Source organism: Phoca vitulina, unplaced genomic scaffold, assembly GCF_004348235.1.
Source record: "Phoca vitulina isolate PV1807 unplaced genomic scaffold, GSC_HSeal_1.0 scaffold6, whole genome shotgun sequence".
In the NCBI taxonomy this organism is placed as follows: domain Eukaryota; kingdom Metazoa; phylum Chordata; class Mammalia; order Carnivora; family Phocidae; genus Phoca; species Phoca vitulina.
Genome location: NW_022589709.1, coordinates 53,708,162 through 53,728,428, shown reverse-complemented (window position 1 = coordinate 53,728,428; position 20,267 = coordinate 53,708,162).

Here is a 20,267-nt window from a genome sequence, read left to right as displayed (position 1 = left end):
ATGTTTCCCGACTATAGTGGGTCTGGTTGGGCTCTGCTACATAATCACTCCAGGCCCCAGACTGGCAACCTCTTCCTGAAACTCTGCTTCCTGGCAGAGTGAGAAGAAGGTGGGTCATTTGCTGGCTTTTAAAGCTGTTAGTCACAAAGGTCACCAGTATGTAACCGACTAAGTGGAATGGCTAAAGGAAAGCAGAAGATTGGGAAGGCCTGGAGTGGGGCCTGTGGGTTTGCATTTCTGATAAGCTCCCAGGTGATTCTGATATTGCAGGTCCACTGACCATGCTTTGAGGAGATGAGATTTTAAGTTAGAGATTTCCTCAACTCATCCGAAGATACTGGGGTGAAAGTGACAAGCTGACTTGGGCATGTGAAGAATGCCACTCTTGAGTATCCTTCCCAGGTGTTTGCCCAAGATCTGTATGGGAATGGGACTAGAGAAGTACAATAGATTTCCAAGCCTGTCCTACACAGGGCAACTTGCTGCTTTTAGCAGAAGCCGGCTAGGTCTAATCCTGTTTTGCCCATATCCAGAGATTTTTCTCCCAACCTTGAGAAAAGTTTTTTTGTTGTTTTATTTTTTTAAATGGTCTGTTGTTAGTGGCCATAGATTAATAAGGTTTTTCTTATAATACCTTCAGTATCGTGATAAGCAGGGTTATGCTACAGATGCAAATGACTTAAAATTTTAGTTGCTACAAAGATTTGTTTGACACACTTGATGTTTGTGGTTTGCCTGTGGCTGGAATCCACTTTACTCCAAGGGTAGCATCTAATCGGAACATTGCTAGTTTCAGGACAGGGAAAAGAGGGCAAACAACCAGCTGGCTCTGCACACTTATGTTGGGAATTGATGCACATCATTAATCAAATTTCATCAGCCAGAAAAAGTCACGTACATAGTCCAGTCCGATGGCTATGAGGACTGAGGAAATCTAATACTCCCTCAGAGCAGGACAGCACATACTTTTGAACAGTACTACAACCCACCATATCCTTACAATTTTTCTTTAATCGCCCACAATCCCTCTGGCTATTATATGTTAAGCTCTGTACCACTCGTTTTATATAATCTTATTGGTTATCATAATAATTCCCCCCTCCCCCAAAGAGCCACATTGTACAAACAAGGAAACCATCTTCAAGAAGTGAGTCTCAGGTCAACACAGCTTGTGTGGCAGTATGAGATTCAAACCCAGGTCTGATCTTTTGACCTCAGGCACTACTAGAAAGAATGTCAAGCCCTGGTGGACTAGAAGGGCAGATGATTCTCATCTGGTTGATCTTTTGGATGTTGTCACTACATGCTGGCTGTTGTCCACTACTTTTAAGGCTAGCCCTGGGCCAAACTAGCTTTCAGCTGATTCTGAACCAGGCCTATGCTAATGAAGAGATAGATGTCAAATTTTGATCTGAGAACTCTTAGGATAAATACCTTTTATTTGTAGGAATAATTGAACTAAAGTACACATGTGTCATCCCCATAATAACCCTGTGGTACACAGGACAGAAAACTACATTCTAAAATTTGGAAACACGTTTAGAAATGGGCTGAAGGTCCCTGAAGGTCCCCAAAGGTTGGGTCTGATTTCTACTAATCAGACTTTTCTCCATTCCATAACACTGAATTCATGCTTCAGGAGGCTCCTCTCTCCCCAATAAGATACATATGTTAATTTTTTTTTGGAGCGAAGTCTTAAGGTAACGTAACAGTTTTTAGCTTTTCCAAAAACAATGATTAGAAAAGTCTTCTAGTCACACAAATTTTCATCACTCCAATCAACACAGTCTTGAATGCCATTTCTGCAGCAAGTTCTGGGAATGCAGGCCCAGTCAGCAAAGAAAACAGTATCACATCTCCAGCCTGAACACTTCGAGCACTGTAAAACTAGACAATGCTGTTTATTTTTATTTTTTTAATTTTTTTAAAAAGATTTTATTTATTTATTTGAGGGAGAGAATGAGAGAGAGAGAGCGCACATGAAAGGGGGGAGGGTCAGAGGGAGAAGCAGACTCCCTGCTGAGCAGGGAGCCCGATGCGGGACTTGATCCTGGGACTCCAGGATCATGACCTGAGCCGAAGGCAGTCGCTTAACCAACTGAGCCACCCAGGTGCCCAATGCTGTTTATTTTTAAAACCTAACTTAAAATGTCAAGGTGGACTGGAAAAGATGCTATTGGAAAAGAAATAGCCCTTTGGATCTTAAAAATATTAGTGAAAGCTGTCCAAGTGGAAAATTGCAGATCTCTATTAAAGATTCTACATGTTTGAGTGAAAGAATTTGTACTTTGAAAAGCCAAGAAGAGTACTACCTCTCTCCATCAGTCTGAAAATAAACATACTGACACACTACATAAATAAGGGAGGGTCCATATGAGTTTGCATGTTCAATAAGCCGGGAAGAGAATCAGTATTTGCTAATTGTCAGTTAGCAAGAAGACAAGGATCCAATTATACTTTTAGCCTTTTGTTGTCAATGCATCGTTAGGTAACATGCAACCCCTAGGAAGCTTTTCTCTTTCTACCTTCCATAATGACCAGACAAAAGGCAGGAAATGGTCTATTAAGTGTACAATATATATTTTTTAAAGATTTTATTTATTTATTTGACAGAGAGAGACACAGCGAGAGAGGGAACACAAGCAGGGGGAGTGGGAGAGGGAGAAGCAGGCTTCCCGCCAAGCAGGGAGCCTGATGCGGGGCTCCATCCCAGGACCCTGGGATCATGACCTCAGCGGGAGGCAGACGCTTAACGATTGAGCCACCGAGGCGCCCCAAGTGTACAATATTTCTGGTAAGTCTTTCACATAGTGACTGGGGCCATGAGGTATTAGAATTGTATCTACCACCATGATTTTAGAATAATCCACCCTTGCCAGATTATAAAGTGATGGGGCTTGCTGCAGTGCTAAACTACCATAGAGAGCACTGTGGGAGGCAGAGAGGAGAGTGGTGGAGAAGGAGCAAAGGTTAAGTAAAAAAATCTTTGAGAGACAAAGTGTTCAAAAGGCTTTTCTTTGATCTTTACCAAAATTTCCAAAGAAATCTGGTATCAGACAAGAGTTGCCCACCAAGATTATTTCCTTTGTTAAACTGCAAATCTGACTGTATTTGCTTCTTAGCTAGAGAACTCACCTACTTTAAATATGCAAACTACTGGAAATGATAGGATTGCTTAATCCTGAATGTAAATATCCTTAGGAAGGTTTCTAAGTATAAATTAATTTATGTAGTTGAAATGTAAGGGTATCTACTCCAAGAACTCATTAAAACATGAATTACGGGCATCTGGGTGCCTCAGTCAGGCATCCGATTTTTGGTTTTGGCTCTGGTTATGATCTCAGGGTCTTAGGATCGAGACCCACATGGTATCTCCCCTCTGTGGGGAGTCTGCTTCCCCCTCTCCCTCTGCCCCTCCCCCTGCTCATGCGTGTGCTCTCTCTCTTAAATGAATAAATAAATCTTTAAAAAAAAACAACATCAATTAAGCAGGGAACCCGGGTGTTTCAATCAGTTTTAAGTGCCTGACTCTTGATTTCGGCTCAGGTCATGATCTCAGGGTGGTGAGATCAAGCCCCAGGTCAAGCCCTGCTTCAGGATCTTCTCTCAACAGGGAGTCTGTTTGAGATTCTCTCTCTCCCTCAGCCCCTGTCGCTCCAGCTGCACTCTCACTCTCTCTCTCAAAATAAATAAATAAATAAAAGTTTTTTAAAAAACCCAAAACTTCAATTAAGCCAAAGCAATTTTGAGAAAGAAGAACAAAGCTGGAAGCATCAAAATCCGATTTCAAGATATACTACAAAGCTATAGTAATCAAAACAATATGGTACTGACACAAAAATAGACACAGATAAATTATGCAGCCATCAAAAGGAATGAGATCTTGCCATTTGCAACGACGTGGATGGAACTGGAGGGTATTATGCTGAGCGAAATAAGTCAAACAGAGAAAGACATGTATCATATGACCTCACTGATATGAGGAATTCTTAATCTCAGGAAACAAACTGAGGGTTGCTGGAGTGGGGGGTGGGGTGGGAGGGATGGGGTGACTGGGTGATAGACACTGGGGAGGGTATGTGCTCTGGTAAGCGCTGTGAATTGTGCAAGACTGTTGAATCTCAGATCTGTACCTATGAAACAAATAATGCAATATATGTTAAGAAAAAAAAAAAAGAAGATACCAGGAGGGGAAGAATGAAGGGGGGGAAATCGGAGGGGTAGACGAACCATGAGAGACGATGGACTCTGAAAAACAAACTGAGGGTTCTAGAGGTGAGGGGGGTGGGAGGATGGGTTAGCCTGGTGATGGGTATTATAGAGGGCACGTTCTGCATGGAGCACTGGGTGTTATGCACAAACAATGAATCATGGAACACTACATCTAAAACTAATGATGTAATGTATGGGGATTAACATAACAATAAAAAAATTTAAAAAAATAGACACATAGATCAATGGAACAGAATAGAGAGCCCACAAATAAACCCACACTCATATGGTTAATCTACAACAAAGGAGGCAAGAATATACAATGGGGAGAAGACAGTCTCTTCATCACATGGTGCTGGGAAACCTGGACAGCTACATGCAAAAGAATGAAACTAGACCACTTTGTTTTTACATCATACAGAGAATAAACTCAAAATGGATTAGAGACCATCAAATGTGAGACCTGAAACCATGAGACCTCTAGAAGAAAACATGGGCAGTAATTTCTTTGACATGGGGCATAGAAACATTTTTCTAGATATGTCTTCTGAGGCAAGGGAAACAAAAGCAAAAATAAACTATTGGAACTACACCAAAATGAAAAGCTTTTACACAATGAAGGAAACCATCAATAAAACAAAAAAGCAACCTAATGAATGGAAGAAGATATTAGCAAATATCCAATAAGATATTTCATAAGATATGAAATATTGGATATTTATTATTGGATAAGACATATCCAATAAGAAGTTAATATCCAATTAAAAAATAGGCAGAGGACATGAAGAGACATTTTCCCAAAGAAGACATACAGATGGCCAACAGACACATGAAAAGATGTTCAATATCACTAATCATCAGAAAATGCAAATCAAACCCACAATATCACCTTACACCTGTCAGAATGGCTAGTATCAAAAAGACAAGAAATAACAAGTATTGGGAAAGATGTGGAGAAAAACAGAATTCTTGTGCATTGTTGGTAGAAGTGTAAATTAGTGCACACACTGTGGAAAACGGTATGGAGGTTCCTCAAAAAAATTAAAAAAAGAAATGCCACGCAATCCAGTAATTCCACTACTGGATATTTACCCAAAGAAAACAAAAACACTAATTCAAGAAAGATATATACACCCTTATATTTGTTGCAGCATTATTTACAATAGCCAAGGTGTGGAAGCAGCCCATGTCCATAGACATATGAATGGATAAAGAAGATGTAGTATATATACACAATGGAATATCAGCCACAAAAAAGAATGAAATCTTGCCATTGTAACAACATGGATGGACCTAGAGGGTATTATGCTAAGTGAATTAAGTCAGAGAAAAACAAATACCATATGGTTTCACTTATATGTGGAATCTAAAAAATCAAACAAATGAATAAACAAACAAAAAGCAGAAACAGATCCATAAATACAGAGAACAAACTGATGGTTGCCAGGGGAGAGGGGGGGATTAGGGGGATGGGTGCAGGAGAGCGGGAGGTACAGGCTTCTAGTTATGGGATGAATAAGTCACGGGGATGAAAGGCACAGGATAGGGAGTAAAGTCAGTGGTATTGTAATAGCCTTGTATGGTGACAGATGGGAGCTACACTTGTGGTGAGCATAGTGTAACATACAGAGTCGTTGAATCATTATGTTATACACCAGAAACTAATGTAACATTGTGTGTCAAGTATACTTCAATAAAAAAAAAAAATTATGGCAAAACAAAAACGCCATCAGTTACCATATAGGTAAAGAGTAGGAACATCCACAATTATGGAATTACGCAAAGTGAGGCATTTTTCCCCCTAAAATATCATTTTGGATAAATATAAAACATCAGTTATTTTCATCACATAAATAATATCTGGCAAATTGGATTTATAAATCACCATAAAAAAACAGCAATTACATGTATTTTCAGTTTTACTTGATTCATCTGATGATCTTTGTCACACACCTTGTCCATGTATGTCCAGTCTTCTGGTTGGGACCCTTGAATATCAAATTTTGCTGAGCATTTGGCCTATATTATATAGAGGCATTATTTCTAATAGAAAACATTCCTGCATGATAATGTTTTAAGTATAATTCTGGATTTTAGTTATTAGTTGCTGGTGACTATTCTTTAATTTTGATTATCTGACCACCTCACCCCAGCAGGTAGCAGATTCATCTTTGCCGTGACCGCAGTCCAATTTGCTGTTACAAAGCAGGGAGCGTGGCAAGCGAGTCGTGAGATCTTCACACAAGAGGCCAAGTTGCTGTGAAGCTGTTTTACATTGTCCATATGGCAAATCTGGGAGATTTGTAAGACAAGTACTGCATGTAGGCATATGCATCCATGACCATGGACATCAAGCTTTAATAATACAGTAACCTGTTTCCTCCTTCCTCTTCTGCTTCTTTCCATTGTTCTTTCCCCCATTATTTCTTCTCCTTTTCTTTCTTTTTCCTCTTCCATCCTCCCAAACTCTCTAGGCTTTACTTAGTTTCCATTTCTCGCAATACAACTGGCATTTGGGCAAACAAGTGTGGACTCACTCTTGTCTGAGAAGGAATGAGTGAGGTGACTGAGAAGGAGTCAACAAGGCTGGGCTCTGGCTTGAGCTTTGCCTCAGACTGGTTCTATGTAGCCCCCTCCAATATTTTCTTAGCTAGAAATGGGAACCAAGAAAGCTTGTTACAACAGCTTCAAGAGGATGTTGAGTTAAACTGGCATCATTGTTTAAATGCAATGGATCTACTCCCTCAGAAATGAGTGGGAGTTTGTCAGAATAATGTGATGGTATTTAAAAAATATTTTTGAATTATAAAATTTTGAAGTTAAGATGTAAAGAGCAGATTGATAATACTTAAATCTCAAATATATCTACACCTAAGATAATGTATCTCCTGAAAATTCTGGTTTGGTTTATGGAGTGGTAAACAAGCTGGAAATTTCACTTTAGATTTAGGTGTAGAGTTGATGAGGATTTTGTGAAAGTGCATTTTGCATCTTGAATGTTTTGTAGTTGGAACTAGGTTTATAAGTAAGAGGCAGATTAACACCACAGTTTGTATTCCCTTAATCCACAACGTGCTTGGCATTGTGATTGTAGCTTACTTCTCTCAAATCACTAATGATATTTAACACCCCACCCATCTAATTTAATACTAAATTATACACTCTTCTATACTGTTCACCATTTCCCTAGTCTCCCTAATTACAACACAAACTCCTTGAAGGTAGAGTCAATGTTCTGTGTAAACTTCAGAGTTGGGCAGACCTGGATTGGAACCTTGTCTTACGGTTTTACCAGCTATATGATCTTGGGCAAGACTCCCTGCGTCTCTCTTCAAAATGGTGATAACAGCCACCTCTCAAGACGGCTGAAAGGAATGAAATAAAGATGAGATATATTTAATGTTCAGAGCAATGGTTGGCACATACCACATGCCAATTGCCTGTTGTCAGTWGACTCACCCCAAATCACCCATCTCAGGAGACTCCGCCATTTTGGAAATATATGGGGAATAAATATATTCTTGTTTGTTGAGGGAATTATTGGCAGATCTGCCACGTAGGGGACACACATACTTGCAGGTTTTACTGGTATCCCAAAACTGATCCCAAGACCGGTCACAGCAGCCATAACTCTGAGCACAAGGAATGCCATGCAGAAAATCTGGACACATTGCCTGGTGGGAGGCCAGCATTGCCCAGTTCCAGCAGAACACAAGCACAAAGAACAAGTCTGCATTTCAGGGCAGAGACTTGTGTTGAAGGCCTTGTTAACTAGCTAGGTGTTGTCCATCGTTATCTTAGGGTGAAAGCGGGTAGCCAAAATGACAGGACCTTAAATCTATGCTTTGAGTTATAGTGGTGCTTTCGATGTCTACAGTCTCTAATTTAATCTTCTAACAAGTAAGTTTGACCAGCCTTCTGACAAGTGAGCTTTGCTCTCCCAGTTGTGCAAATGAAGATTTAAAATGAAGAAACAGATGGGCACTGAGTGATGTATGGAATTGTTAAATCACTACGTCACACACCTAATATAACCAAATAAACTAGTATAACAAAAAACTGAACTGTAAACTAAACTAATATAACAACAACAAAAGAAATACATAAAAAATAAATAAAATGAAGAAACAGAGCCAGTGAGGTGAAATAGCTTCTGAGGTTTATGCTGGTATAAGTAGAATGATGTCACCTCAAACCCAGATCTTCTCTTTCCCTACCAAGGTCTATTTGTACTATGCCAATGTTTTCCAAAACCTGGTTTTCAAACTATCTACATCAGAATCACTGAAGGAAATGCAGATTCCTGCCTCCACACCCAGACCTGCAGAATCTGAGTGTCTAGTGAGTGGGGCAGGGGGTCTACGTATGTTTGAGTTTCTCGGGTCATTCTTATCCACACCAAAGCTTGAGAACAAGAGCCATATACCCAAGATGACATGCAGACTTTGGTCTTGGGTTCCAACCAGACATTCCAAAGGCTGTCACTTGGTGGTTTCTGGAGTTGGCAGTCCTTGAGGAGCAGGAGAGGCGAGCTGTTTCCCTTGAGTGGCTTGGCACCACGAGAACTGGCCTGACTGGTTTCATTGGCATGCCATGAAGAGAAAAACAGAGTGCTCAGTCTGCTCCTGATCATTTTTGTCCAAGTTCAGCAGCCCTACCTTCCCAGACATGGAGACCCTTGGTGTTTCTGAGGCAGCCCGCTGGCCCAAGTTCCTGAATATCTCTGAACCATCTTCAGGGGCCCAAGTCTGCAGCTGTGGCACTTCTGGACCCCCATCCTAGGGAAATCAGCATTCAAACCCCCTTGTGGGCAAACAGTAGATTTTAATAGAAGACAGATGGGATGGAATCTTTTCTTGGGAGCCACTCCTAGACTCTAAGGCTTTTGTCCCTTTGGAACGATATCAAGTACAAATATTAATTATTTTCTAACACTTAATAGTTTAAAGGAATCAACAGCCCTGTCATGTAGCTGTGAACAGTCACTTTATTGGTGAAACTTAAGCTTAAAGACTCTCAGTGTCGCAGCCACTAAATGCTAGAACAGAGACTGGAACTCAATCAGACCTCCAAGTCTTTTGGCCACACCACAAGGCTCCAGAAAATTCTTTCTGCTGCATCACAAAAACCCTGTCAGCCCTTGCTCCTCAAACAGGAGTCTCCAGCTCCTGAGATCAATGTTAATTTGTCCTTCCCAAGTATCTACAGCCTTTAATATGTCCTTAATCTTTAACTTAGAAATCCCACTTTTAGGACTCTCCCCTATGCATATAATAGGATATACACAGGGCCCCTGGGTGGCTCAGTTGGTTAAGCGACTGCCTTCGGCTCAGGTCATGATCCCGGAGTCCGGGGATCGAGTTCCGCATCGGGCTCCCTGCTCAGCAGGGAGTCTGCTTCTCCCTCTGACCCTACCCCCTCTTGTGCTCTCTCTCTCACTGTCTCTCTCAAATAAATAAAATTAAAAATTAAAAAAAATAGAACATACAGAATAAAGCTATATGTAGGAAGATTTTTTTACATACTGCAATTTATAATAGAAAATACTAAATGCTAAACAATGCTAAAACACTTTAGTCACTTTAAATATTAAATACCTGTTTACTAAAATTGATTTAAAACCTACTCAGTTTTATGTATGATGGGTTCTCAAAAGCATAAAACTATTAAATAAAAATATTGAGGATGAAAAGGCTGGAAGAGTTATCCGTGGCTGTCTCTGGATAGAGGTTCATTTGTTTATCATTCATTCCTTCAGCAAATATTTATGAACACCTATGTCAGGCAGTGTGCTGGACTCTGTAGGTACAACAGTGAACAAGATAGATCGATATAGTTTGCCGTTGGTGAGCTTACAGTCTGGAGAACAATGTGATTTTTAGCAGGAGGGTTTGCATCAAAATCATTAGGGGTTACTTTTAAAAAATTCACATATTTCATGCTTCGTTCCTGAAGATTGGCTCACTGAGTCCAGGATGGGTTTGGGGCAAAATAAAAATTTTTGAAAAGCTCCCTTGGTGATTGTGAAACACAACTAGGATGAATAGGATGATAAATACTCCTCTAGAATAGAGCTCTCCAAACTTTTATGACTGTATATCCCTTCAATAACAGAATAAATAAATGAAATAAAGTTAGCATTCCCCCACAATATGTAAATACTTATTTATAAATCTACACCTATACTTGCCCACTAATATATTATATGTATTGTAAAACACTGTCCAAAATTGAAATTTAAGAAGGATGAAATTAAATTCTAATTTTCTAAAGTTCTAATATTTTTTTTCTCTGACCCCACTGGATTCTCTTGTGCACCCTATGTGGTTCATCTGGAAATTATTTCTCTACTCTAAAGGATAATGAGGCTGTGAGTGGCAAACAAGAAAGGAAGCTACTTTTAAGAAGTCACTGCTTATTTAGTGTGACAGTCCTGAAAGGTATTCAAAAGCTAATGCAAAAACTAATTATTAAAATAGAATTAGAATTAACATAGACCTGTGTCATTAAAATGGAATTAGAGCAACAGAGCATGCCTTCATTACCTCAGTGGCTAATGTGCAGCTGGAAATCATTCGACCGCAGGTCAGCAGACATGAGGAAACTTTATGGGGTCTCTGGGCCCTAAAACGCATCTTAACCAAGCCAGAACACCAAGGGGGGAGAAGGAATTTTGCAGACTGAGAGAGGAACAGAGGGGCTTACACAAGGCCTGGAAGCCTGAGGGCCTGCAGCGGCTCAGGACAAGCCTCAGGCAGTGGGATTCGGAGGTGCCTAGGGGCTAGAATGTTGAGCTGGGGTGCCCACCACCCTTCATCCTGCCAGTTTCCTCATTTGCAGCTCAGACTCCATCTGGTGCAAGACCAACTTCCAAACTGAAGGGGGCAGCAGAAAGCAACGAACAGGCCCTAATTGCTTTTAAGATCTTTTCAGCCCACTAAGTGATGGCCACCATCCTAACTTGCTCTGGAGTGGCGCTGACAGGGAGGGACCACAAGGACCAGGAGCCACTCATGTCTGTCCCATGCTACTCAGGAATGACTGGCTAGCACATTTTAAAGCTTTTGGAGGTAAATCTGCGGCCACACGCCCCTGCCGCTGTGATCGCGTTTCCCATCTGTAAGCAGCATGAGGATTGTTTAAGCACCTACGTATACACTGTCTCATCAACTTCGGAGTGAGTTGCTGAGGTAAATGGGATTTGCAGGACCATTTCATAGTTGAGGAAACAAATCCCAGAGATGTGAACACCTGTCCAACCATGGAAAGCTAGTTAGTGACGGAGCTGGGCTTAATAGAGTTTAACTTCTTCTTGTCTCACCTTTCTCAGAGTTCATGAACAGTTTCCCAAGAATCTGCAAATATATCCTGTAAAAAAAAAAAAAAAAAGCTAAATTTTTGTTTTCATTGTGATGATCATCTGCAACAGTCATAATAAGCATAATCTGAATTATCTGGAGGATCACAACTGAGGAATGGAATATATCACCAGAATCTTTGTTTTTATCCTTTAATTTGTGCCTCTCTTTGAGTTTATACCAAGCAAAATTCAGTGGACTTCATGGTATGCTCTATCACTGAGATTTTTTGCAGCAGACTGAACACAGAAATGTGGTGGGAGAATTGAGTCATCTCAGGACCCACAAAATACAGGCATGACAGACTAAAAAGTAACTTGCCCCATAACATCCATGTCCACATTTCCAGTAGATGTGCACTGAGGTCTCAGTCTTTGATAATATCATCCTTTAGTTATTAAATTAAAAAATATTTTAGTAGGAAGTATGCCCTGAAGAACGGTTCTGTTCTGGAGTACAACAATAACTGGATTAGTTGTCCACTGAATGCAGACTAGTATCTTCAAATGAAGAGAGAACCTTAGAGTTTTCAAGTGACATCTGCATTGCGCGCCTACAGAGTGTTCGTTAAGTGAAAGTTTTGTTTCTCCTGAACTACAAACAAAGGGACATATTAACACTCCTGTTTTGTATGCAAACAGGCATTCCCAGGAGTTGTATTTTCAAACTCACAATACGGAAACAAAAACTGAGCTAACATTTTTTCTACCATTAACCCCAAATTGACATTTTTATGATTCAGAGCACTACTACCATCCACTTACCTATCACATTAAATTAATTTGCAGATCTGCATTTTACTACCTTTATGGTAGTTGATTTCTATTTTTTCTTCAGTTATATAGTAATCTATAAACATGGAGTTTATACATTGTTTCATGGTTCTACATATTGAAATAACATTTTAATAAAAATTAAAATGAGAGTCACCTGGTGAGCGTTGGGGCCTGCAATCGTTGTCCAAGAGCGTGAAGGGGTTCCTTCAGTCCCCCGGGGGCCGGAACCCACAGCAGAGGGAGCTGTCCTGTCTCCCCTCTGCGTCCCCTTCCCGCTCCAGGATGGCTTACCTCCGAGAGCTGCTTACAGATTCCTTTCCTTCCCTTCTTCTTCTGCACCATCAGCCCCAACTCTTCCCTTGCTCTAACTCCCTTCTTAGCTCCTGGGCCCATCAGGGGACTCTTTCTTGGGAAAAGTTTTGAGATCCTAGTCTGGTCCAATTACCTTATTTTCCACATGAAGACGCTGGGGTCCAGATGGATAAAGTGACTCTAGTTCAAGGTCACTGGAGACCCTGCCGCTGCCGGCCTTCGTGGTCCGTAGGGCAGGGAACAGGCCCACAGAAAGAGCCCAGGGAAGCTGCAGTCATCGCCTGGCCCGCGCCTGCTCCTCTCCGGTTTCCAGCACGGGAGGGAGACCGGCCCGCTGACCGGCCGCACGGCACTAGGGGAGGCGATGACTCTCCGCCCGCCGACATGGCGCCTGCAGCTCCCGGCGTCCGAGCCTCCCGCTTCCTCCTGCAGAGGCCGGTGACAGACGGACGGCGGGAAACCTGAACCGAGACTTGGGTCTGCGAACGGGGCAGTCAGGCCCCCGAGTGAGCCTTCGCTCTTCGACGGGCCTCCGCGTCCTCTTCCATGAAACCGTCAGGACACCAGGAGAATTCCAGTGTCTCCCAGTCTTCCCTAAATCTAAGAATCCCTTGGAGTGGTTCTTAAAAACCCAAATTCCTGGGCTCCAGCCCAGCTTTGGATTCTCTGGGGGAGATGCCGGGCAATCTGTGTTTAACAAGGGCCCGGCTCATTGCTATCAGCAGGAAAACGCAGAAGCTGTGAGCCCTCCAAAATTGTGAGTCAGCGAAAGCCTCCACAACATGAGCGGTGCGACTGTATGAGGAGGACCTGGCAGGCAGGGCAGCTTGCCCCCCTCACAGGACTGCTGTCAGAGCGGCCAAGGAGTCAGCCCCCGAGTCTGAGGGACTAAGAACACAAAATGGGTGAGTTTAATCAGAGGAATTAATTGACAGAGGACAAGGGCAGGCTTTGTGGGGTTTTTTTTCCTTTTTTTTTTATATAAAGATTTTATTTATCTGAGAGAGAGAAAGAGTGTGCACAAGGAGGGGGAGGGCCTGAGGGAGAGGGACAAGCAGACACCACACTGAGCTTGGAGTCTGACACGGGGCTTGATCCCAGGACCCTGGGATCATAACCTGAGCCAAAATCAAGACTCAGATGCTCAACCGAGCAGGCCATCCAGGTGCCCCAAGGGCAGGCAGCCCCAGGGACAGAGACTACTATGAAGGAGCAGCAGTGAGCTTTTCTGGATGACAGGGGCTCGACCTGTGGAGGAGGTCTGGCCTGGACGGCCAGCTGCACTTCCTTCAAGGGTTTGAGTGGGGCCAGCCCTGTGGTTCCGCTTCAGAGGATGGGGTTTATGTCCAATGTGGCATGTAGATTAGCGGTGGCTGGGCTTCAGGGGATCAATGGCGTTCCCTGGGTGACATGTCCTTACTCTATGGGAGACCAAGTTCCATTTTCTGTCTTTATGGGTAATGACACCACCATTCAGTCAGAAATAGATATGTGGATATAAAGGGTGTAAAAGAAAAATTATTCTGACACTTGTTAAAATGTTAAGGAAGACTTCATTTGAGACTTTTGCAGTAGGGGAGAGGAAACTCAATTCCAACCATAGCAAAAATAATTGAGGATTTATAGCTAATGAGCAGAGTGAGGGGGTCTGTGGATGGAAAGTTATTAAGAGGAACTTGATTAGCCATTAAGGGTAGGGGGACCCTTGCTAAAGTGGGCCAACGTGCCCAGCTATCAACGGCAAGGGATGCAAGACTGGACTCAGCCGGCCAAGGTCAAGGGAGTAGGCCAAAGCCAAAGGCAAAGTCAAGTCAAGAAGAGGGCTCAGAGGAGCCTGACTAAAGTTTGGTCAAGAAGAAGTCTTTGTCAGGGGGTGAGATCTCCCATCGTTGAAATGAGGCAATAAAAAGCTAGTAGGAATGGGAATTTTTCTCTGTCAGGCTAAAGAAGCTGGCTAAGAAGAAGAACCCTCCTTAGGTAAATATGGAGGATTGAGTTGGGGGCTTGTGTTACTTGATAGAGATAATATTAATAATAATATAATAGTAATAATTATAGCTCTCATTTATTAAGAAATTATCATGCACCAGTAATTGTATATACATTATTTCAAATCCTTAGAAAAACCCTCAAATAGAGTATTATTATTTAATTTTTACAGGTGAGGAAACAGGTTCAGGCAAAGCATTGTCAAAGTCAGGCATTGAATCCAGGTTCATCTGATTCTGAAACTCTAATTACTTTCATTCACTGTTTGTAGTGTGAATGAATTTACAAAGTGAATGAATAAATGAACACATGAGCTTTGTTTCGAGACTAAAATAATTTCCCAGATAAAAAGACTCTTTTCATCTCTGACAAGCCATAAAAACTTCATGAGCCTCTTATCCACACTAACTTTGCCTCTCCCCCTGGTATTGCTACAAGGCCCCAGGTTCAATACCATAGTTCTGTTTTTTGTTTTGTTTTTTTTAATGTGACTGAGATGTTTAACAGGAAAGGTTAGTTGGCTGGGAGCCTGGAAAACTTAGTGGACAGCTGAGCACATTGGAAAGCCTGGAAACTGAGGAGGACCAAAGGGTATTACACAGATCTCCTTGGTGTGTTGGTGTCCTGGGCTTACGACTTCCCTTTGCCTATTTCTGACTAAAGGCCACTGGTCAAAGTGGTAAAAGGAGAGAGAAATCTTGTGACTTGTGTGTGGAGAAGATTCGTTTCCTTGTTGCTGTTGTCTGTGGAGGGACAGCTTATTGCCAAAAATGAACCAGTGATTTGAATACCCCAATAGCTAGAAATATTAAGAGCTAATCCAAACCATCAGAATTGTTGGCTCCAACTCTAGCAAAGAAGGATAAACAAAATCTTTCTAAACTGGGAAATGGTTCAGGATTATTTTTCTTTGCTTTTCCAACTCATCAAAGATAAGCTTTCAACATCAGAATGTTTTATTAAAACTTTTCTAATTGCCTTCATTGTTTTGTTAATCAAGCTTATCGCAAGTGTAGCATCTTTATATCTGTACTGCTAACCGGGTTCTTTGTTGACATTTTCGTTGTTTTTGAACCACCTTCCCCTCCCCCCCCCCTTTTCATGCAATAGGTCATGTCTTATTAACCTCTTTGAAGATTGGCTGTCTTTTTTAGGGATATTTGAATCATACTGATTTGTATGCTTATAAAATATGCAGTGAGGACAGATGGACAGAAGGCTGGAGTGGAAAGAAGGAAATAATTCTCTTCTAGTGCAAAGTGCGTCTTGTAAGTGTCTAACTATGCCACAAACTATAAGAGGTCACACACATAAAATAATGGTATGAGCTATTATAACATAGTTGTTTTCTGTTAGTCTCAGCCGACTGGTAGTGATACTATCAGCTAGGAATGCCTGCACCCTTTCTACTTGTGGCAAACCCTCATAGACATTTCCCCAACCAGTGCTGCAGCTGGACCTGCCCTGGGGCTTCTGTATGACTGCAAATTGTACCTCAACAACAATCGTGGGGGAACTTAAAAAAACAACAACAAAAAACACAAGGTTTATTACTCAAGTCCTGGAGGGTACCAAGCACACCTGGGGCCATAGATCCAGGTCATGGGTAGAGAGAGAGAGAGAGAGGGAGGGAGGGAGAGGGCCTTCTGCCTTTATGCGGTTGAGGGTGGTGCCTCTCGTCTCAAGGCTTCACTGTCGGTGAATTCTAACGCTAGAATTAAAATAGAACCTAGTTCCCGGTGTTATTATCTGATCCACCACTTAAAATCAACTCTTGCTGTAGTTATATTTTGTTTAAAACAAGGCATTGTGTATTTCATCAAATCTAAGGTGCTTTTGAGGTTGACAATTTCTGGATCCTATGCGAAGGAGTCAATGGAAGAGGTCACATTACACTACATCATGACTGCCACCTGGTGGCCAGTTATTGTATGACATATTGACTGCATCCCGCTTTCAGAGAAGCTTGCTGATTTGAGAGAGGTTAAAATGAGGGGGAAAAAAGTGCACCACTTTAGAATTGTTGAAACAGGGTATATTCACATAAAAAAAATTAGACACTAATTTTACATTTTTCATAAACTTTCCGAAGTTGGCCCTCAAATAATGACTTTGGTCCTTTAAAATATAATTTGATTTATGAAATCCTAGTTGATACCCCAGTGGTGACGGAGTATCACTATTGCACAAAGTAGGTGACACCTATGCAGGTGGCCACCATCTACCTGTTGAGAAATAAATGCTGTGGCCACCATCTACCTGTTGACAAATAAACGCTCTTATATCCGTCCATAATTTAGTCCTGATAATCAGCCAGTCTCTATCTTTTCCCCTCTCCCTCTCTCTTTTCTTTTGGAAAATATAGATAGAAAATTATTTATGGTCAGCATCTTCTTTCTTTTTATTTATTTATTTATTTATTTATTTATTGAGAGAGAGAGCATGCGTTCGCTGTGGGAAAGGGCAGAGAGAGAGTGGGAGAGAGAGAGAATCTTAAGCAGGTTCCACCCTGAGATCATGACCTGAGCCGAAATCAGGAGTCAGGCTCTTAACTGACTGAGCCACCCAGGTGCCCCAGCATCTTCTCTTTCAAATAAAAACACTAACAGCAGACCTTACAAGAGAGGATTAATGGTTTTTTGTGCCTCTGTATTTCAGCCTGGAAAATGCCAAAGTGTATTACTCTGTTTCTATTTTGGGCTGTACAAAGCACAAGCTTGGGAGGCCTGGTTCCTTTCCTTTCTTACTAGTTGTATAAGTTTTTCCCCCTCCCTGCACGTCAATTTCCTTGACTGTCAAATGGATATACTCACCCATCCTTTCAACCCCGAGGGGCTTCATGATGAAACAAATGGGGCAATGGGGGGAAACATTTTGGTAACCATGAAAAACCTTATATGAATATATGATGAGGATCACTGAAAAAATACTTAGAGAGTTTTGCAAGTGCCTGTAGTTGTAGAAACAAATCTTTTCAGTTTAAATTACTTTGACTTTTACAATAATTTGGAACAAAATCAAAGGGTTGGATCTAAATCTGTGTAGTGTGAAGGATTTAGCCTCTTTCTAGGGTTTAAAAATGATGACAAATTGTTATCCCATGGGACTCCCATTAGGCCACCAGTGATGGCGTTAAAGTCCCACTCTGTGAGTGGACACAATTTTAGTGTACAAGTTGGGTCCCAAGGGACCCAAGAGCAACCTCAATTTTCTCTCACGGTGCATGTTTACCTGGTAGGTGTGTGGGGACCTCAACAACTGGAACATGAATCCCTCTCAGAACTTAGGCAGCCGAACCTCAGGGCCCCTGGTTGTCTCCAGAATGAGCTCTCCCTGAGGCTGAGGGGCCCGTGCTTTGGGGACTCCATGGTGAAGAGACCTAGGTCTACTCAAAGCAGGTGGAGACAGAGGCTTCTCTGAACTCTCCTGGAGGGTCGACACTTGTGGATTCCTCTGTCCTTATCCTCTTGAAGTTCCTAATTTGGAATAATCCTTCCCAGCTCCTAACTAAATCTCTGACAGAAGGATTATAAGTGCATAATTCTGGCACTTGAAGATGCAAAAAATCTGACCCTTGAGATCCTGTGGCCTGTGAAAATCTGCTCAGGTCATGATTGTGGAAAATCATCTTTAGCAGGAATGAAGATAGACTGCTGGCTTTAATTATTTTGTGAATGGCTTAGCCTATAACTTATAGGACAAAAATTTTAAGCAGTTTACGTATTTGAATTGGAGACTGTGTGTTTAAGTATGTCAATAAATTTATTAAAATGTGCCTTTATAATGAAACTCTATGTATATGTGTGTATATGTCCTGTGTATATGTCAATAGATGTATATGTCAACATGTGCTTATTGACATTTATGGAAAACTGATTATCAGAAATGATTGTCAGTGGTTGTAGCTGAGACACTCTTGTGCATAACTTTTGGTTCCCAGGGGTCCTGAAAGATTTTGCCCCCATCACCATGGTCACGGGGAGTTTACCTGCGTTTGCCCTCCAGGTAAAGCCTCCCAGGAGCCAGAGTCCCAGAAACCCTCTGAGCCATGAGCTGACAGCAAGGACGATATTATTGAATGGTTCCTGAGTCGTAGCCAAATGGTTCTTGTTTGACAGAGCCCTTTTACTGATTTTAGAAAAAAAAGTAAAATATCACCTTTTTTCTGATTCAGCTCTGAAGGTATTTTCTTTGCAATGGAAAGAGAAGAGACTTCTGTCACCTACAAGGGCAGCAGGCTTGGTGACACTGATGCAGAGACTTACCTTAGGTTATAGAACACAATGGAGTGAAGTGAAACTTCTCTGAGGGAGAACTGCGCCGAGGCTCCCCCATCTTACCTCATTCCTAGAAGGTGCTCTGTGAATACTTGGGGAAGACAGGGAGGAGGAGGGGGTGGGAAGAAGGCAATTGGCCAGGTCCAGGTCTTTAGGAAGTGGGTGTCAGGCTCAGCAGGGATAATTAAGTCCTGCTGAAGATAATCTAGAAGGGTATTTTCATTAAAAGGACAGCTTATTTTCCAAAGGCATGAATTACTCAGGGTTAGGGGTTCTTTTTTTTTTTTAATATTTTATTTATTTATTTGACAGAGAGAGACAGAGAGAGAGCACAAGCAGGGGGAGTGGCAGGTAGAGGGAGAGGGAGAAGCAGACTCCCTACCGAGCAGGGAGCCTGATGCGGGGCTCCATCCCAGGACCCTGGGATCATGACCTGAGCCGAAGGCAGCCGCTTAACGACTGATCCACCCAGGCGCCCCAGAGCAGAGGATTCTAAGCTAGGCACAAGTTGTGTCCTAGCCTGGCAGTACAACTTGTCTGAACAGGATGGATGAATTATTAGAATGGTGGCCCCAGGGGTCTATTTATAGGAGTATGTATATTGTATTGGGTGGAGGCTCTTCTCAGGGAAGGTTTGTGGAGGAGGTTGAGGCAGTGAGGGATGGTGAGACAGTGTGGTGAATGTCTCTGATATCTGCCCCAATGCTGCTCTTCTGGAATCTGGAATCATAGCTGAGCCCTGGAGAGAAAGAGGAGAGGAATGGAGAAAGAAGGGAGGAAGGAAGGGGAAGAGAGGAGAAGGTGGGGGGAGTGGAGGCAAGGAGGGGATGGTGGAGGGGAAGAGGGGAAGGGAGGGTGGAAGGGGAGGAGAGAAGAGAGGGAGAAAAGAGGGGGAAGGGAGGAGGGGAGGGAGGGGTGGAGAGGCATGACCTGAACTAAGGGGCCTGCTTTCATAAAGGACTCCTGGTGCTCAGGTGGTCAGGTGGGACACAGGGCATAGGAGAGGGCTATTCTCCTTATTTGTGGTAACTATCAACATTCTTAGCATCAGAAACCCGCTTTGGTTAAACAGAGAATCAATTGAAAAGCGGCTTGTTTACAGAAATACCAGGAAGTTGTGAGAAGCTGGCTGGAGGAAAGCCAGGGACAAGGGAGACCACGTAACTGCAGGACCACAGCCAAAATCTTGCCAGTGATGACACGGCTGTCATATTTCGTGCAGCATCTGCTGCTCCCAGAACCTGGATATTGTTGTGGCCAGTGCTGTCACTCTTGTGGACATCACTGCTCTTAATGCTTTGGGTCAGTAGCTACCAAGTCAAAAGTCTGGGGTGGGAGCATCT